General features: G+C 38.1%; 1 pseudogene; it reads right to left on the bottom strand.

Annotated features, from left to right (window-relative positions):
* Positions 1-974: 974 nt before the first annotated feature.
* LOC127645723 (DIS3-like exonuclease 2) lies at positions 975-20,727 on the bottom strand (annotated as a pseudogene).
* Between the last annotated feature and the right edge of the window lie 386 nt (positions 20,728-21,113).

Raw genomic sequence — 21,113 nt, 5'->3', positions numbered from 1 at the left:
GTCCAGAGCGCTACTAGTGCGGCACATGCTTGACGATGTCATGCGGTGCGTGTTGCTTTTCTCAGCGCTGTTCAAGCTGGACCAATCACAGTCGTTTGTGATTAGTGGATAAGACATAATAGCAATTTTGTAGAGAACTGCTAGGGCAATGTGCATTTTATACACGTAGAAATTATTCAAAAAAGATTACAAAGATAAGAGGACAACTATAAATATTGTCTCCAATTACAGAAAGAAATGTCTTTGAATTTGAAAGCGGCTCAATGGGGGATTGGGCCTTCTGAGCCCCGTGCGCCACTTGCTGGTTAAAAATTAGTGTTGCGCATTGAACAGCTGCGGCATTATTTCGAGTACAGAAGCCGGACTGGGTCAGAAAACAAAGTCTTTCTGCTGACTAAAGTCGAAGTAGGTGATGAAACCTACCCATCACAAAACAAAAGATCGACAAACTATTTCATATTTTTTGTGAAATAACAGAACATAGTATCAAAAAGTAACTGCCTGGGGTATAATGGTTCCAAAAACATTTTATGTTAATGTTCCCAGTTTTGGAATTTGGTTGTGTAGGAGACCTGACTGGAGTCACTCACCCCCCCAGAAGTATATATTTGTAATACTTCTGGAGTTAAAGGCACTCCAACTTTGTAAAAACAACACACAAAAAACTTGATTTGACATGGAATAACCCTAACTGCTAAACTTTTAAACAGAAAGAAATGAATCATATTTTTGAAAAATATGTTTACAATGATGTACTGTACATTCACATGAGATGAAAAGTAGTCAACACATGTCAAGGACTTTGTGTACAATAGGACTGCACATTTGCAATACATTGGCAAAGAATTTTGTAACTTATTTTTTTAATTAGAACAGCATGGAAAGAAGATTCGAACCCTCAAGTTTGCAACAACCAAAATGCTTTATTTAAACTGCAAATTAACAGGAAAATGATAGAACAGAAAAAGGCACAAGCTCTGGAGTGAAGATGTAGGAGGGAAACCTACACACTCTACACACTCTCACGGCGGAATCAGGATTCGTACAACTTTTCTAAATTTGGCTAATTCGTTTGATATCATACGGCTGCACTCGTCTGAATTCCTACGAATTTCACTGCAGCCAACGACATCGCTGGACATCGTTTCCATCAAATACGTGACAATAACTTGCTTCTTTCGGCCTCTTCTGCAGCATGAATATGATACAGTATGAATGTGATGCTCTTTCAGTGTATTGAAACATTAGTTAATGTTCCTAACTGATATCCCTTTCGTCATATCAGTTCATTCAAAGCGACTTCACTCCGATAAAAAACACTTTCTCCAGCTCAGAAATGAGAGAAACCCTGAGGAAATTGTCCCTCAAACAGCTCCCTAATATATTGCTTACACAGACACCTGAAGACTCTGTATGTACTGTACAAATGGTAAGTCCTTATGTAAGTTCCTTCTCTTACGAGAAGTCGTGATCGCATTGAGATGGGCTTTCCAGTGATATCACTATGAAAATGAACACATTGGGCAATTTCATGCTTATGGAAAAGTTCCCAACTGGGAATTACAACACTGAGTGTGTTTACATACACGCCATAAACGGTTTTCTTTAATCTGGGTATGGCCATAAATGGTTTAAGCATAAACCAATTGACATTTTTGCCCATTACACTGATTTCCCATGCAAGGCAATTTATTTATAAAGCACAAATAAAAAGAACGGACTGTTGTACAATAAAATATGTTAAGTAGAGGAGAGAGAGAAAAAACAATAACAAACATAAGTATAAATACATCAAATAAGCACACTAAACAATGGGAATCTCAGCACATGGTTAATTAAAAGAGTGTTTAATTGTACATTTTAGCTTGCTGTTTATATTTGACATTTCACTTGTTTTGCACTTTCCTCAATTTTACTAAATTCTTCCTGTATAAAATGAATTTAAATGAATGTTTAGTTTAATGACTGTGATGAAAATTTCAGAAAAATGACTACAACTGCAAAGAAGTGTAAATAAAACAGTCTAGAACACACAAAGAAACTGGACAGTGTTAATGCATTGGTGTAATTGATTTGTATTAGTTTTGCAGTCAGTGTATCACAGTTCATTTAGCCTTATTTGTTGTCAAGCTGACAACGACAGCTGCATTTACTTGTTCTGAATGTATTGCTGGTTATATAGTAAGTGACATTTCAAAGCATACTGTAGATGAGACATTTTTTGCTATAGCAGGAAGCACAGAATTAATTAGTCAATGTATCCGACATGATCCAATCATTGGCAATATCACTAATATTGAGTGTAGAATATAGAGTTGGTAATATTATCATTCCATGTGCAAAAAATCATCTAAACAAAATACCATTGAACAAACTGTAAAATACTACAAATTACCTTAAAACATAATGGAAGTTAATTATATATGAAACAGTACGCAAGCGGTTGAATTTGGGGCTATGCCTTTACATTAACTACAATCACTGCTGCCAACGGTTTTCTGACAGTTGAAAAAACTATTAAAATAATTAAAAAGCATCTTCAGTAAACAAAGGATTTACCATGCTTAAAAAAAGAAAAAGAAAAAAGTCTTAAAATAAGAGATCTAGTATGTGCAAACAAAACTAGGCAACCTCTCAGCCAAACTAATGTATTAGTCCAAAATGACTTCTTAAAATATCATCTTGTGCAACTAATCGTCGAGAGGAATAATCACAGGTCATTTCTGTTGGTTAAGAATATTAATAAAAAGAACATTGAAACCAGCGGAAACAATAAAATATTTTTGGGCTAATTCATAAGAGTGTGTGTTCATGAATGCGTGTTGTCCGAGGGTCTCTTGAGCACAGCGCTGTATTTACTAGGAGCTCCGTCAGCCTTCAGCTGAACATTCAACAGGGTAAAAATGGAGATCTCCTGCAGAAGAGGAAAAAACAACATTAGCCACTGCAGGAATAATTCAGAAAGGAGCAAATCTTACCAAACTGACGAGGGAAACAGAAGAAGAAAATAAAAGGGGCTTCGACATATTTCTTGTAAAAGAAATTGGGTTCAAACATATTTCTTAAGATCTGGATTTGGAACCTGTTGTATGAAGTCTTTTCTCGGGACATCTGTTTCACAAACAAGCGTCATCTCTGGTCTGTTCCTCACTTTACGGAAGTGGAATGACTTTAGTCCCTCTAATGCCTTCATGAGAGAGACAGCACATTATGTATTATTCATTATGTCATGCGATGTTCATAAGTAACAGAAAGTCTCTGATGTCATTACCATTTATGGTGCTGATTTCCTGCCTGAGCCCAGTATCATACCATGTTACATTCAGTTAAAGGTGCGCGCTGTAATTTTATCCCAATTAAAAAAGTTGCTGAATTACCATAAACAATTTAGTCTCGAACCTTAGTTTGTAAAATATGTTGACAGCACTTATCAATGGAAATCTATGGCACAAGCATAAAGTTGCCCCTTAGGCTACGTCTACATTAATTCGGATACATTTGAAAATGGCGTTTTCGCTCCGTACACACTAACGTTTTCACGCATTTTTCAAAAGTTGCTCGTCCACACTAAAACGTATGAAACCGCTTAAATCATGTTACTGTGCATGCAGTACGGTCTGAAATGCAATTGTCCTCGTGTTCCGTCGCCGGACACCAATTCAGAGTAAACTTCCTGTCGCCTTTGAAGGAATGCAATGTGAAGGTTTTACAAAGTGACATACATTTTTTAACAATGCTATCGAAGTGAGTATCAGGCACAACAGCACCACTATGAACACAGGCAGTCATCTTGATTGTTTTCTTTGGATAGATCACATGACTAAAGGAGGAGGTCCAGTGGAGGCGTGCGTCCTCTAGACTCGTCACAACAATCTTGCCATTAAAAGACTGTCTATACAGTAATCGCCCACTAGAGAGCGCACTATTGCTTGCACACCACATGTCATGTCTTGTCCGCATCACAGAATAAGAAACACAGATGCGCATCCTTCACTTCCTCTCTTGTAAAGATGAAGTTGGCTCAATTTATCCAATCATGGAGCATTTCTCTATAGATGTATGAACATTGTGTTTAACAATTACGTCAGTGATCGTCGGTATAGCATGGAGGCAATTAACTTGTCATCTCATCTTCAGCAGAGAAGCGGTATGTCATTTAGTGTGTTTGTACGCAGTGTTATTTGAAATCTCAAATAAAAAATACATGTCCAAAGTTCCGAAATATCCCTATATATTACTTCAAATATGTATCTTTGAAGTTATTATTGACCATATTTCATAAACAGTCATTAAACAATTCACAAATTCGTACTAAACATAAGCTTAAACGTATTAAAATACAATGAAGTTGTACTTCATTGACACGTAGAGGACAATACTCATACTTGCATTTCTTAAAAAGTGTATTAATTTAAATTATATTTAAAATGTAGGCTACATGCACATGTTTGAGTCCTCTACGTGGGTTTTGTGGTACTAGCGCCAACGTTTTATTGATTAACTGATCGTGAATCTCCATAACAATCGATTATAATTATGTCTGAAAATTGACATTCCTGCAACATGTTTAGAAAACATACCTTTAAAACTATTTTCACGAGGATACGTTGTACACATACAATGCCATTGTTAAACGGATTTAGCATATTAAAGAATGCAAATGCAGCTTAAACAAATACCTAGAAACAAGTGGTACGTACTTTGCAGTAGATTCGTTTCTGCACTCCATAGCGAAGCACCAGCACATCAAAGGACTGATCCAAGACTCCCATGACCATAGCCTCAGAGTCCAGAGGACCACACTCCTACAAACAACAGCATCCACACTCATCAATACACACTGACTCTGATGTAGACTACGATATGTTTGACCTCTTCAACATCTAGAGTTACCTTCACAAAGACACCAAAGTAAAGCTCAGAGCTCAGCTCTTGAACTCTCTTTGAAGCAGTCTTCCTATCGTTGCAGTTCGACGCCTGTTTGTGAACCTCCTCCCCTGAGAAATCTAAACACGGGCCACAATCTGCAACAACACACAAATGCACAAATGAGGCTTCAGATGAAACTATTACTATGCACTGTCACCAATGAAATACAGCACAAACAACTAGTAAGAGACAAATGTGTTCTCACGGCCGAAGAGTTCGTCGATATTTGGTTATTTTGACATTACTGGGCCATACCCACTCAATAAACAATAGTGGTTGCTCCCGCTAACACTGTGGTCACTCAACACTAGAGTAACTCACTGAGGGAGGCGGCAAGCAGACGGTGCACCATGACATCTGCGTAGCATCGTATAGGGGAGGTGAAGTGTGTGTAGAGAGGCACGTTCAGAGCGTAGTGACGGAAGAGTTTCTCATCCTTTAGCGCTCCAGTGCAGAAATACACTGCCATCTAAACACAACAACAAAAACAACAACTATTGCCTCAGTTCTAATAATGCGACATAAAATGATCTGTACACGCAAGATAAGAGCGCGTAGATTAAATAGGAGGAGAATATTTTTACCTGCATCGGCCTGGAGCACATATGAGTGAGAACTTCCTTCCTGGCTGCTGTGTACTCATCATCACAGAGATTTTGATGCAGAGTCCTCTGTAGAAAATAATGTTTCATGACAATCAAACATGGTTGACTTCAGCCAATCATTAGTTTTTTTAAAAATGACATGTGAATGAATGAAAGAATATCATGAACAGCATATACTTAAAACAAAGATGACAACCAACTCTAAAACAAAACGGAGGACATATTTTAAACAATGTCCTTATAATTTCTTTCCATGTTAAAGTACAAAGAATTGGGACTAGAGCTTTCAAGCTTCAGAAAGGATGCAAAAGCACAATAAAAATATACCCAAGTATAACAAAAATGGTTCATAGGATTCTTAGATAACTCTTGAAGTCATAAGTCTTCAGAAGCCATTCGATAGCTTTGTGCGAGACCGAAATGTACATAATTATTCAAAAAATTTTAACATTCGCCCCAGCTCTCCTTGGCTCATTCATGAGCGTTCAATGGGAGTTCATGAGAGCAGTATTGATGTCAGATGTGTGAACAAATTGTTCGTTTTCAATTAATCGGATGATCTGGTCCTCTACTTCAGCTCACAGACTCAATGATCTAGCTGCTGCAGTTATATATCTCTGGACCGTTCAATTATCCGTAAATAACAACTTTCAACATTTTTGTCTGTTCTAGAGGTCGACCGATAGTGGATTTTGTAGTGAAGTAAGGAGGCAGAGAAGGCCCATACCCAATTAATCACCCAATAGTTTTTAAAATCAATTTATGTAAAAAAATAAATTAAAATCCCAGATGCAGGTTATCATGCAACCAAATTGGATGGTGGATAAAACAGGACTTTTAAATAAAAACAAGCCCAAAATACACCAGGGACTCTTATTTTGAAATGGAGACTTGGCTCAGTTACAATGCTCTATATGTATTTAAGAAATTAAGCTTTTTTAATTCACCAGAAGGGTTTTGTGTATATAAATTGTCTGGTCTTGTCTTATATAGCGCTTTTTTTATGTTAGAGGTTACCAAAGCGCTTTACACTGTGTCCCAATCACTCATACATTCGCACTCACACTCATACACCAATGGCGGCAGAGCTGCCATGCAAGGCGCTAGCCTGCCATTGGGAGCAATTTGGGGTTCAGTGTCTTGCCCAAGGACACTTCGGCATGTGGAGTCAAGTGGGCCGGGAATCGAACCACCAACCCTGCGATTGGCAGCCAACCCGCTCTACCATAGTATATTTCAACAGATGAGGTTTAACGAGGTATGAGGTTTATTATTATAAAAAAAATATGAAGTTGTTGACAAAATGTGTGTGCTGACTTCCACATTTCTGTATATTAAAGAACGTTCGAACACTTGATTATCAAATCAAACTAACAAAACATACATTGAAATGATGATAAACATATGGAAGAATATTGTCGACGATGAATGATTTAGTGCAAATCCCTACGATGTGTCAGTGATTGTTTCATACTGCAGAAGCAAGCCCTTTTAATTGTAGCCATAGAGGAATTTCTTCAATTCTCCTTTTATGTTCTACGAAAGAAAGTCATTTACTGCTTTGCAGCAACATGAGGTTGTGAAAATAAAGACAGAATATTTGGGTGAAGTAGTGTTAGACCCACATGCAGTGCACCAGATGAGGAGAAGTCAATGTCGAGGCCCATCTGATCACAGAATTCTTGCAGATCATCCACCATCTTGCTCTGAGGTTGTGGGTGTCTCCTCAGCAGTGCCAGCTCTGGGTACGAGCGGTAGATCTGATGAGCCACCGCAATGTTTGCCAGCAACATGAACTCCTCCACCAGTCTGTGTGAAACAGAGCATGGGATTCACAGCTCAGAAGCTCAATTTGGAAGTGGTCAGTACCACATGTTATGCAATACTGGCACAGGAGGAGAGAACATACTAAGAGAAAGAGGACAGAGCCGAACAAAGCTGGCTGTAGATGAGAAAGCACGTGTCCCCTCTCATAGCACAAGAAGAGATCACTAAGAAGTGAGTATTTTATGACAAAACCCACAGTAGGAGGCATTGAATTTGGGCTTACTTGTTGCTGTCACGATACTGATAGACATGATAACAATGAATGAAATGAACATTACTATAACCACAGTCAAACCATCTGTAAATCGATTATTCATCACAAAGTACGTGGCAAACATTTAATTAACAAACACATGAAGCTTAAAGTCACTTTGGTTTTCCGTGTACCGCTCTATCTAGGGTCCTTTTCATTTTGTGGTCCGTTCTGCATAACGCGGCGGCTCATTTGTGCATATCGCGGCCCATTCAGCACGTTTCGCGGCTGACTCACCGGCCCGTTCGGTTCTCCCGATGGCCAGTCTGCCACTGATCGGCCCCAAAGTGTGTCGGCCCACCGGGAAAATGCCCGGTATGCCAGATTACCAGTCAAGCCCTGCCCTAGCACTTAAGAACATCTACACTATGTGAGTAAATCTCACAAAGCCTGTGAAGAACATGTCCAGGTTCATAGTTTGACACAAATATAAAAAAAGGAAGTGTTTCCTATTGCAAATGAAAAACTAATAAAATATTATTTAATCTGTGAAGTATTTATTAGGGCTGTCAATTGATTCTTTTTTTAATCACATTTATTAAATAATATGCCATTTAATTAATTGAAATTAATCGCATATCAATATTTCCCCAAATAAAGATACTGTAATTCAGTCTATAATAATCAACATATTCTAAATATAATATATTGATGAAATATGATGAAAAACATTCAGGTTATTAAAATACTTCAGGCAGACGAGTAAAGCACTGATTACACAATACAAAAAGTGGCTTTAGAAGTCAATCAATTTTAGTTTATTTTAAAGATTATTTTAGTTTTATTATAAAGTTTATTTTACATTTCATTGAACATAAGCCCATCAATGGCCTTCAGTCCACTGCAATATATTTTGTAATTTAATTTTTATATCTGTTGACTTACAGGACACATTCTTGCATTCTGTCTGTACAAATGCATCAGACGGACGCTTGTGGAGCGTCTCATTGTGGCTGTGTTGCGTTTCACTGGTTTACTCCGTGTTTTTAGGATGCCGTGTAAATTGACATGTAGTTTGAAACTTTAGAAAGAGCAACTAGAGACCCCTGCACTCTACTCCGTCCAGATGTCTTTTAACAGCTGTCAGTTTAGAGCCTGTAAAGATGGAGTTGTGGTGATTGCCCCCTGCTGACTGCGACTCGTAAAAAACATGAAGGTAGTATTTCAAGCTTGAAGTGCTAAATTGATGGGAAAATTCCTCATTATGGAAATGATGTACAAGTCAGGGGGCATGATAAATTGCGTAAAAAATTTTTTAACACATTTTTATTATAATTTGTTATTTTGTTTTATAAATAGCATTCATTTTAAACAAAAATAATTTATTTTAATTTTTATTTTAATTAATCTTACTAAATTGACACATTCAACAGCCTTAGTATTTATACGCCACAGTAAAATGTATTTTACTACATTTAGCAGCATCATTTATTACTGTATTAAAAAAATTAGGATAAGATTTCCTTTTGCATTATAGTAATGAAAATTTGGGAAAATTGTCATGAATATAATAATAAAGTTCTTGGAACAAAAGTGTAAATGTATAGTCAACTACAGAACAGCAAATTGTGACTACAGGGATGAGACTGAGAACTTGAACAGAGAGGATATTAATATTTCGCTAAAATGAGACACACCTGGTCAAGCCTCAGAGTGTTTTGCGATGTTGTGTAAGTTAAGGACGGCCTCCTGTATCTCAGGGATGGAGTGGTCTGGGGAGCAGGGCGGCAGCTCTTCAGCACTGAAGCTCTTGTCAGGCGCTTCAATCATGTTCTGAGCATGATCATAACTCAACTTAATGCAGGAACAGATGACAGAGCGGCCAAACCACTCACTTAGGATCTACAGGATATACAGAAAATAACACTATAGATAACACTTTGCAATAGAGATTATTATTCTGAGAGCACTTTAAGACATTTGCTCTAAATAAGAGTCAAAGATCCATCTGACAGATACCATTACCTTCCCATCTGGCGAAAGCTTCCAAATGACGGAGAACGTCAAGTCGATCTGTCAGAGGATTCAAGCTGCACAGCTCCTCACACAGGAGACGAGGCAACATGGGGATCACCTGCATCAGAACATACATGTATCAAAATTCCAACCTATAAAAAGATAAACATATCCGTATGCATCCACAACTTTTCTTTCAAACTTTACAAAATTACTTAAAACTGCCCTTTAGAAGAGATCCGTAAAAAACATCCAATGAGCGGCAGTTCTGTGGACAGAAATGCCTTGTTGAGGAAAGAGGTCAACAGAGAATGGCCAGACTGGTTTGAACTGACAAAGTCAGTGTGCTTCTTCAGCAGAACAAAAACGAAGATTTTTAGAACAATATTTCAGCTCTGTTTATGCCTTTTTTACTCTAAATCTCCACTTTCACTTTCATATGCAAAAGTGAAACTAAACAGGCACCACATGTGACTTTCACAGTAAAAGTAAAAGTGGAGATTTAGGGTAAAAAAAGGATTTACATTTTGATGTTTCTCACCCACACCTATATATATATATATAGCTTCTGAAGATATTAATTTAACCACTGGGGTCTTATGGATTACTTTTATGCTGATTTATGTGATTTTTGGAGCTACAAAAAGGTCTGGTCACCATTCACTTGCATTGTAAGGACCTACAGAGCTGAGATATGTGTGATGAGTCCAATCAGTGCTTTCTCATTTCAGATTACAGATCAAACATCTTCCAAATCTGCAGCAATTTAAACTGTATGTCCAAAAAAATGCCACTCTGTCAAACGCCGGTGCCTAAAACAACGTTTAATTCAGTCTAAAATGACCTTTGTTTAGCACTGCAAGATGAGCAATTTAATAGGCTTTAATTAAGAAACTACTGTGAATCGGTTTGGTTTGTCAGTTTAAAATGAGAAGGCTTTGTACCTTTTGAACCAGATACACACTTGTGGCTCTTCGGCTGGCGATTTGATCCAAGGCATTTCCTTCCGCCACAAAATAACTCACATCAGCTATATGAACACCAACCTCAAAATTACCTACATCAGGAGAGAGGAACAATAGGAAGTCACTTTTAAATGAACTGTAATCCAAAACGTAGTGCACACAATAGCAAAACAGCCAACAGTGTCAACAGCAGGAAACATACCATCCGAGAGCTGCTTGCAGGACAGAGCATCATCCAGATCTCTGGCTGTAGCTGGGTCGAGCGTAAAGATGCAGTCTTTTCTTTAAATAAATAAATGCATTTAAACTGGAGCATGTTGTTTTTATTCAAATTGAGTCCCATTTATTGAAAGATTAAATTAACTGAATTAACTCTGTGGCGAGTCACCTATACTTTCAGCCTCCCCCTGGAAAAAAACGCCTAAACCACATCTCTCGGGAGGAGCGCCAGGATTGGATACAGCTGAAACCACTCTGCTCATCACCCCAACAGGGATTTAAGCTGCATGCTCACAGAAGGCAGATGAGCACGTCTCGGAACAGATATTTAATGCTTTCTTCTGTCTCCTCTCAGGCTCAGAGTAACCAGAAGAATGTGGCTTTCCTGTCCCGAACCTGGTGATCATCCCCGAACCCTACAGACACCACCTTTGCACCTCACCCAAGCGGCTACCAGCTCCACACTCTCCAGTTCATCGGAAAGAAGCTCACTTCCGCACACCAGGAAAACCACCACTCACACCCACCTGGGCTCTCCACTACACTCCCCACACTCCTTTATCTAATACAAGCCTCTCTGGGGTAACCACCCCAGTCTGTTGTTCACTGCATTCTGAGTAGAGTTGCAACAGTATGTGATTTTTAAACTTCAGATAATATATTTTAACAGGCAGTCGAGAAGGAAAGGAGTTACGCACACGCAGGAGAGATTCTCCATCCTGTTCCATTTTTTTCTCAATACCGTAGAAAAGCAGATGAAAACCGTCGATTTACATACAGGTGGAAAAATGAAAAGCTCTAATATCAAGCCTAGCAAAATTGGGACAGGGTAGCAGTTACCTGAGATCTCTTCTTCTTGAGAGCTCATGAGCAGGGATGCTCCAGGGCAGATCTCGAGGAAGACATCCAAACACCTCCTCTGCAAACTCGGAGAAGTCCACATCATATTCAGTCAGCATGCCATCTGTTTCTGGCTCTATATCACCTGCTTGCCCTAATGTTTTCGCAAGCCGCCTTAAACCATAGAATAATAATTATGAGTAAGATCTAAAAGATCAAGTTTGTTCAGAAAATGTCCAAGATCAAAAACACTGAAATAAAATATGTTTGCGGAGAACTCACCCTTCAGCAAAGTTGCTGTCTGCGGGCCAGTGTGTTATGTGACAGATGAAGAGAGTGTTTTCATAGTCTCCAGGTCTGGTGATAAAGTCTACAGGACAGTCTACTAGAGGCACGTTGACTCTCGGTACTCGATGGTCCACAGGAGAGAACATGGCAAAATTCTTGTTTGGGAGAAATTTGAGGCAGTCTGATGCTGCTCTGGAATGCTTCTGCTCAACAATGAACACAACCTGAAATACACAACATCCCTGTACAATTATAAACAAAGCAATGAACTCATACATAAAAAGTCACTGTAATGGGATGTTTTCATGTTGTTCGAAAATCACTTTTTTTAGGACGCATCGAAATAACTCAACCCATTTTTAACCTATTACATGTCTCTTTTAATGAAGACTGACCATGATTATTTATTTATGCATATTAAAAAAGTAATGCACAAACTAGAACACAAATAGAGCCCCAGATGATACATAAAATCTTTATAAAAATATGTTCTTGGTCTGAATATTTTTTTATATATATCTAATGACATGAATAAGGCAATGACTAAATTAATGAATATATTAATGAATAATGGTGTATAACTAAAAGTTAAGAATCATGGATATTGTTTCAAACCAGCACTAACCTTTCCAGTCCTTTGCACTGCTTTCTCTGAACTTGTTCCAGAAGTGTTGGACACATTTACATGTTTGGCAGCGGCTACGATAAATGAAAGAAAAATGTCAATCTGATTGGTAAAATACAATTTTCCTTGTATTACCTCAATTGGATTTACTAAGAGAGAACTCTTCTACAAGTGGTAAAAACCCTATGGCTGGTTCATTCGTCCTCATTCTGCTGCCTTCAACACCGTAATTAACAAGATTTGTCCATCTAACCTATGTAATTCACTACATAGCTACAGCTAACCACCGGTGTACTCCAAGGTTCGGTATTCGGCCCTCTCCTTTTTGCAATATTCAGAACATCACTGGGATCATCAATTAGACACAAAGCTTCTCCAACCACCACAAGACTAATGAAACACCGCTCTAACATTAGACAACCCCACAATGTCTTAATGAATCAGTTTGCTTTATGGACATTTCAGCCTGGATGAAAGTGTCTCCTAAATGTATCCATTTATTTATTATTCTGAAAGCCACTGAATGCAACATTGTTATGCAACTATTGTGCCACTCAAACCCTTTCATTTCAACAAAATCTGATTGTTATACAGCAACACAAGGGTCATTTAAGTACATAACAATGAGTCATGACAATCCGGGTGTTGGAAAAAGTGAGGTGAATAGCCCATTCATCCTGTCAAAACAATCATGTCTTTCATTGCCTGCTCACTTCAGTCGCCACACACCCTGCATAACACTTGACACTCTGGAATCTGATGCAGTGTTTTGAGCTATGGATGTTTAAAGATTTAATATGTAGATGTCTTTGGGAGGCATGTGTATACAAAGAAATCTGGGCTCGTTAAAGAGCAAAATGATTTCAGCTCTTGGCACTTTAGTCATCAATGAGTGACTCAACAATTTTGATTCCAGACCTGTAAGATGGCACAGAAGTGACCAAAGCAAATGGGATAATTCATTTATTGACATGCAAACCAGTTAAAACAATAAAATTTGATTATACAGTTGCAAACTTTTATTACATTTAAGTCACCTGAGAATACTTCATACACAATACATTTATTAAATACTTTTAATCAATTAGAAACAGAGACAATTATGCTTGATAGACTTGAGCTTACACCCAGTCTACACCAGGCGTGTCCGTTGACGTGACAAAACGGCTTGGGGCTGTCTACAATGGACATGTCAACACGAACATTCTAAACCATTTATGTGTTGAAGCCAGTAGTGGCGCATGCGCGTGCAGCGCAAAATGGAACGGGACACTCGTTTACTGTCGGCGATGATTTACTATCATTGGGGCGAGTACATAATGAATTTTCCTTTTTGGGTGAACTATTACTTAAAGTAATGGGTCTATTAGAACTACACTTATCACAGAAACTGCAAGAACAGCTCATTACCTTTAACATGAAGACTGACATTCTCCATTTTACTGATCACCTCATCATTAAAATGGTCCTCCACTATGACATCATGAGCCTTTGCTATATTCTGATTGGCTGGACTGCTCTCATTAAGATCTCCATTGATTGCCTGTGGAAGAGAAAGCACTAAAGAAATACATTTCGGATTCAAAAACAACTTTTCATCTTTTGGCACTAGTGTATCCTGTACTAGGTGTGGAAATCACAGTATGATTCCTGCAATATGCTGTAATGATGAAACATGGGTCACGATGATATGACACATTGTGTAGCCGAGCTTTTTAACAATAAAAATTTAAATCGGGCTACTATTTATTATTTGACAGCCATGTGAGTTTGTTTTTTAAATATGTTTGTGATCGATAAGGCCAAATGGCCATGGGTGAAAATACACTCAAAATATTTTAGCCTATATTTTAAGATTTTGTTGCACTCCATCTCTGGTTCTACAATTTCACACTCTTTGCTTTGAAATGAGCTGTGAAAAGCCAGAATGGGGTCAGGTTCAAAAGTTCTTATTTTTTACCAATTCTAATTGGATTTCAGATGATACTAAATCACCTACATGACTCTGCAGATCTAAAAATAAATACATTTGTGCTTGTAGGTTGTAAAGCTACATTTCTCTGTTTAATTGCTTTCCTGTGCTGCAGATTATTTACAATATATCTTCTTGACATAACTAGCCTCATAGCATTTTAAATTTCCTGACGCAAACTGCCCACACATGCGCACACCAAAGAGGTGTACTTAGCATTAAAAGCTTTAGTTTTGTTGCTGATTCTGATGTACAAAACATTTATTATTCAAAAGGTTCAATGATCTTAAGATCTGGTATTTGGAAGTCTATAATTCAGATGAAATTTTTGGCAACTGACATTATTAAAATAAAATGAACTAGTGGCAGAATTGCCTTCAAAAACATGTTGAAACATGATGCTGAAACTTTTCTGGAAATAATCGTTGCCATGTGTCATTTAGCCATAAGCTAGTGCCTTTCTATTTGTTTCAGAAACTGCAAGTCATGAATTGATGATCCACGCTGAACTCACCACACGCCCCACCGAGAACGAACCACATTATAGCGACCACGAGGAGGTTACCCCATGTGACTCTACCCTCCCTAGCAACCGGGCCAATTTGGTTGCTTAGGAGACCTGGCTGGAGTCATCCCTAGGATTCAAACTCGCGACTCCAGGGGTGCTACTCAGCGTCTTTACCACTAAGCTACCCAGGCCCCCAAATTCAAATAATTTAGTCAGAAATCTAGCTCCATAGTAAACTAATGTTAACAAATGGAAACTTATCGTAAAGTGTTACCTTTCATTTTTACAGTTGATATTGATTTGGTAAAGTTTCTCAATGATCACAAAGCAAGCTGGCCTGAGAAGTCAATAAAATATCAGCACATCTTTCCATTAAATTTCATAAATGAGTCAATTTATGTAAAGTACCTTCCACTGTTCAGGGGGGAGAACTTTCACCACAACAATGTCTCCATTCAGCGCCCTGTTACGAGCTGGAATCCCATCCAGAAAGATATCAGCAGATCCATCCTGCAGCACAACATCAAAACAGGATCTCACATTTAAACTCAGAGGAGTTGTGTAGTTATATAAATAGAAAAAGGTTCAACAGCTAACTTTTTACCCCCAAAATATGTTGCGTTGTAGTTACCTTCATTGTTCTAGCACTCATACAAGTGCAAGAATATGTTTAATTGGTTTTAAGATGAAAATATGAAATGCTTACAGAAGAAGGGACAAAAGCTTCCTTATACTTCTTGGGGTTTATTCTCAGTACTCCCTTGAAAAGAATGATATGTAAATGTTTCAGTTAAAATGAATGTTTTGAACATTTTACAATTTGAAGTCTTGTTTAAATAAGTGTACATTTGTATGAAATGTACCTGAATGAGCTGTCCTCTCTTTAGGCCTGCAGACACATCCTCTGTGCACATGTATTGCTCGAACAGTTGCTTCCGTGACACTCTGCCACTTTTACTCTTTTTATTCTTCTCACTTGGGCGTAAACTTTCTTTTGAAACTGTGAAAGCAAGGATGATATTTCGCTCACCAGCTTTAAGTTGAAACACATGTGTCATTTGAAGTGCAAAAGAATGAGAGGCATACATACAGTATATTAGAGTCTGTTTATAGTTTCGAAAATAAACTTTGTTTTTAAGGGGTAATATCTGCCAGCTCAAACTCATGTTCAAGTCAGTGGGGATTTCTTTAAGACTGCAAGGGAAGCTCAGCTTCCCCTATAATGTCAAAAAAATAATGGTCAAATATGTACTATTGTGTGAACAATTTATTGACTAAAAATGCGTTAGAACACGTTCATCTCGAAGACGAGTTCGTTCAGAATCAGCTACATTACATATAGCAGGTCGGCTGACTCGATTTACTTGTCATACATTCCCGTAGCGTCAGTGCATTTCCCTGTTGAAGCTGAGCGTCCATTGACTTCAATGGGGCTGCTCTGAACAGTTTTTTTCAGTGCTCCGAAAATAGACGGTCATTGGATAAATGCTGCGATTATGTCCCGCCCACGGACGCTCAGCGTCTCTGGGGGTGAATGAGGAGTGGGCTGGCCCGGACTCCGGGCTTCCGCGTGATGATTGGAGGATCTGTCGAAAGACTGCATCTCCTTTTGATTGACAGCGAATCTGTACTATAAGAAGTCACTGAAGCTATTTCGCGCTCAGTCCCATCGCGGATTTCTCAAGTGTAGTCGAAAGACAAACTGCTGCAACCTATTTCTTTATATTTGTTTGGCGAAATTGCTAGTCAATTTGCATAATACATTTCACACAATTATACACCACATTCCTTGTTTCAGTTTTACCAAGTTTAATATATTTTGTTTTAGAGCGTTCGTTTGTTCGTTCGTTCATTCATTCATTCATACAGTAGGCTAGGCTAGCGTCGTACGGGTGAAACTGCGCACGATGGCAGATGGTGCTAATATTGTCGACCTGATTTTGGCGAAGCCCTTTGAAAGTCTTCCTTACGAGGAAAAAATTTGAATTAAACAGCAGGGCAGATCAACACCTAAGATTGATTTAGTGCAAAAAATAGGGAAAAATAACAGGTCTTTTCAGCTCTGCTGGTATGACAAAGTTAGCTGGCTGACTGGAAGTGCTGTGACAAATAAAATGTACTGCTGGCCATGCCTCTTGATGAAACCATCTCACGGATGTGTTGTTTGGTCAAAAGTGGGGTTTGGAGATCTGTCTAACTTTGACAGGGCATATAAAAGACATGAAAAGAGCAATGAACATGTGAGTGCATCTGCAAGATTAAGTTGCATGGGCAGGATCAGGGTTGAGCATGCAATCAATGAAGGTGCTCGCATTCAAGTGACTAAACATAATGAAACAGTCAAACAAATAGGGCAGAATTTACTTTTAAATAAGTTTATAATGTAGGCCGAAAATGAGCTTCCCCTCTTTGAGAGACCAGCAGCCGCCACTGGTTCAAGTGCATTTTTCACATTAATGGGTAGTACTCATTTTGCATTACCTCACAATACCTTTATTCATCCCTGATGGAAATTAACCATGGTTTTACAATATTAGTGATCTTTCACCATGATATTCGTAGTATTAATATGAGAAACCCAAAACTATGGTATTAGGAATCAATCATTCTGCCAAAAAAACATGGTTAGCTTTAGTATAGTAACACCATGGTTAATTTGTGATACAAGTATGCTTTTTAAAACCATGGTTTCCACCCCCCCAAAAAAACATGCCCTTACAAAAATGAACCAGGGTTTTACTATAGTAAACCTGCAGTAACTGCATAAAAAAAAATTTGTAGCAAGAACAGTACAGATACTACTGTAACCCTGATAGGTGGAGATATGGGAATGCTCTGCCCAGGAGTGACTATCTCTGGATCCCTTTAGAATCACGCCAATTTCATCAAACCCCAAATGCGCACGTCATCAACAGCATATAAGGAGGAGCATGGCGTTTATATGATCAGGATTTATGACTGAAGAGAGCACATATCTCAAAAACCCTTTACAGCAAGAAATCAGTATAGCAGCCACCGTACACATCATCTTGTTCCCACACTTCAGGGAACCAGGATTGCAGTCGTAACTGTACCGTTCTCTTTCAAGTCATTCACTTCGACACTGTGTCAGTTGCTGACACTATGGGAATCGTATACCACCATGCCGTGCTACTGATGTGCTCACACTAGTCATGCCAACTAGCCAGTAGGGTAGTTGAAGGCTCAGATGGCCCTCTTGAAAAATATGCTTTTAATCAAATGGTTCTTTTATGTGCTTTTGTTCAGTAAAACAACACTATCACAACTAGCATTTCAAACGTGTAGTAATAAAGGAGACAATTTCTGTTGGAGCAAAACAGGGAAGTAGAAAATAATCTACTCGCTGAAGCTGCACAGTATCAACGGCAAAGAGAGGTGCATGGATCCATCTAAACACCAAGAAGGAGTTAATCCTCTCACTGATAATGTGCAGTAACATCGCAGCACAAGAGGGAAGTAGTAAAAAAATCCTCTCGCATTAAAGGTGTGCAGAATTATAAGACAAAATGAAGACTCCGTTCAAAGTACAAGAAATGATATCACGACCCTGAATGAGAAAATTCTGATCAGATAAGTGCCATGCTCCACCTTATAAGCTTGCATTGATGCACACATTGGGAGTGGAGTGTCAAGCGCTGTCTGTCAATTCAATTTCCATGTTTCTTCTTCAGAGATCATCACTCCTGGGTGGAGCATTCCATAGCGTCAGTAACTGACGCAGCGTCGAATTGACCAACTTAAAAATCCATGGCGTTACTAGCATAAAACGAATTATGATTAACAAAATATGATTTTAATACTATTGTTTTGGTTTCTGTCTTATTACTCTAGTTTAACCATGAATAGCATGGTTACAATACAGTTACTATAGTAAAAATAAAATGGCACATTTTGCGGTAATGGCTTTACCATAGATATAGTTCAACTATGGTTACTGTAGTAAAACTATGATTTACATTTGTAAGGGATAGATAAGGATATAACAACGGAACACAAAATAATTGCGAGGGAATGCAGAACTATTTCAGAAAAAACATTGTTTGATCTCCCTGTCCTATAAGAGGCTCTGTATGTAAAGCATGTCATGCTTTTATGTAAATACTTACCGGTAAATTGAACACATTAATTTCAATTAGCAATCTGAACATTTATGGCTGTTACTTACAAAATCTAAATGCCTAGAATAGCAGACAGTCTAATGAGAAACATTCAGACCTTGATCACCCAGTACACCTTATAAGTGAAAATAAGACCAAGACCACTAAAACATCAAGGTTTTGAAACATAAGCTTTTTACTTGAATAAATACCTGGAGCTTGAGCTTTTTTATTTGGTGTATTCCCAGCAGCAATGGCTTCAACTTCAGAAAAACAAGCCTCATTCAGTTTTTGTCCAAATTCCCTTTTGATTTCTTCTTCTTTGATTGTTTCTTTGCTTGTTCATCCCCACATGAACTGCTCAACTGCTGACCGTCACCTTCTTCAGATCCCACCAGAATTGTGCTGCCTTTCATGTCATTTTCACTTCTCTTCTGTTGCTGTTTGGAGGGTAACATTTTGGGCAGAGCAGCCTTATGTAACTCTGTTTTGGTATGCTTCTCCAGCACGGCTGATTTCATCTCCCGGTCCTCAGTGCATGTGACTGGATGGGCCGATTTGTCCACATACAAACAGTTAGAAGAGTCGGCCATCTGCCAACTCTGTGGAGAGGGTAAGCTATCACTGTAGTAAGACGTCTCAGAATTGGCTTTTCTTCTTCAGTTCACATAATTTACAGGCCTGATAACTGATGGTTCTCCTCTGTCTGCACCTGCTGCTTCGCAAACTCTAGCAAGTAAGATGGAAACTTGCTGTTCTGATGCGGATTCAGAAGAAAGGCGTACACATCTTTCTGCAATCTGGGAAGAATTTGTCCACCTTTTCCATCTTTGGGTTTAGTTGTTCTCTTTTCTTTGAGAGAAGACTCCATAATCTCTACTAGGATACATACTGTCTGTAAGCAAAGAACGACCATGTCAGTAGTTTCAAGCAGAAATCGAGCAGCTCTGTCATGTTTAAAGGGTCAATAAATGTATCCATTATGTTCTACAGCTTGTTTACAATATAATAAATGCGTTTTCTTCAAATAAGGGCACTTATCACCTTAATAAAATAATTTCCATTACATCTCTAATCATGTATTTTGTTTGAAGTAACATTCTGTGGTGGCAATGACAGTCTAAAAGATTTTTTAAATAAAAATCAACCCCTGGAACATACAAGTGTCCGAAAACACCCTTTTATTTCTATATTTAACCAGAAAGAGATCTGGTGGCCATGTGGAAAATTCATGTTGTCACTTCCACAGGCTGTATTCATGGAGTGACTTCACAATAATGTCATACTCAAATCATCATTCACTGAGGTAAATTAAGAAACAAGTGAGCTTTAAAGAGTGAAAGAGTTTCGTTTACATTGTAATTTACAAATTATCAAGGCTTTCTACAACAGTCTGTCTCACACTGTTGTTGCTTTACAACGAGCAAAACAGCTAGATATTCTTACTTGCTAGCTTATCTTTCAAAAGAATAGATCTGTATCCTTCAAAGCAAAAATATGTATATGTGTTTACAAACATAAATAGGAGACACACAACAACAATATGATTTTAAAGTAATGTTTTTTTTTTTTCCTCACCGTTGACCCTCGAACTACTGCGCTTCTCTATCGGAACCTTTATATCAAGCGCTACAGTTGCATTGTGGGAGTTGTAGTTTAGTTGCTTCAAAACGTACAGGCTAATTATGTTTAGTATATGTGAAAAGGTACAGAAGGATAAAGAAGAATAGGCTATATAAAATTCGACTTATTCAGGTTATTTATTGCTCACTTGAACACGTGAAAAGGTCTATTTATTTATTTAGGATATGTATTGCTCACTTTAGCACGTGAATAGGTCTTATTCACGTGCTAAAGTGAATAAGACCTATTCACGTGCTAAAGTGAATAGGTCTTATTAATTAATTAATTAATTAATTGATTTATTTATTTAGGCTATAAGTTTCTCACATTCACAAGCGAATAGGTCCTATTTATTTATTTATTTATTTATTTAGGTGCACTAATG

Source organism: Xyrauchen texanus, chromosome 6 (assembly GCF_025860055.1).
Source record: "Xyrauchen texanus isolate HMW12.3.18 chromosome 6, RBS_HiC_50CHRs, whole genome shotgun sequence".
NCBI lineage: Eukaryota > Metazoa > Chordata > Actinopteri > Cypriniformes > Catostomidae > Xyrauchen > Xyrauchen texanus.
Note: the sequence above shows the minus strand (reverse complement) of the source record. Positions and strands in the feature narration are given on the sequence as shown.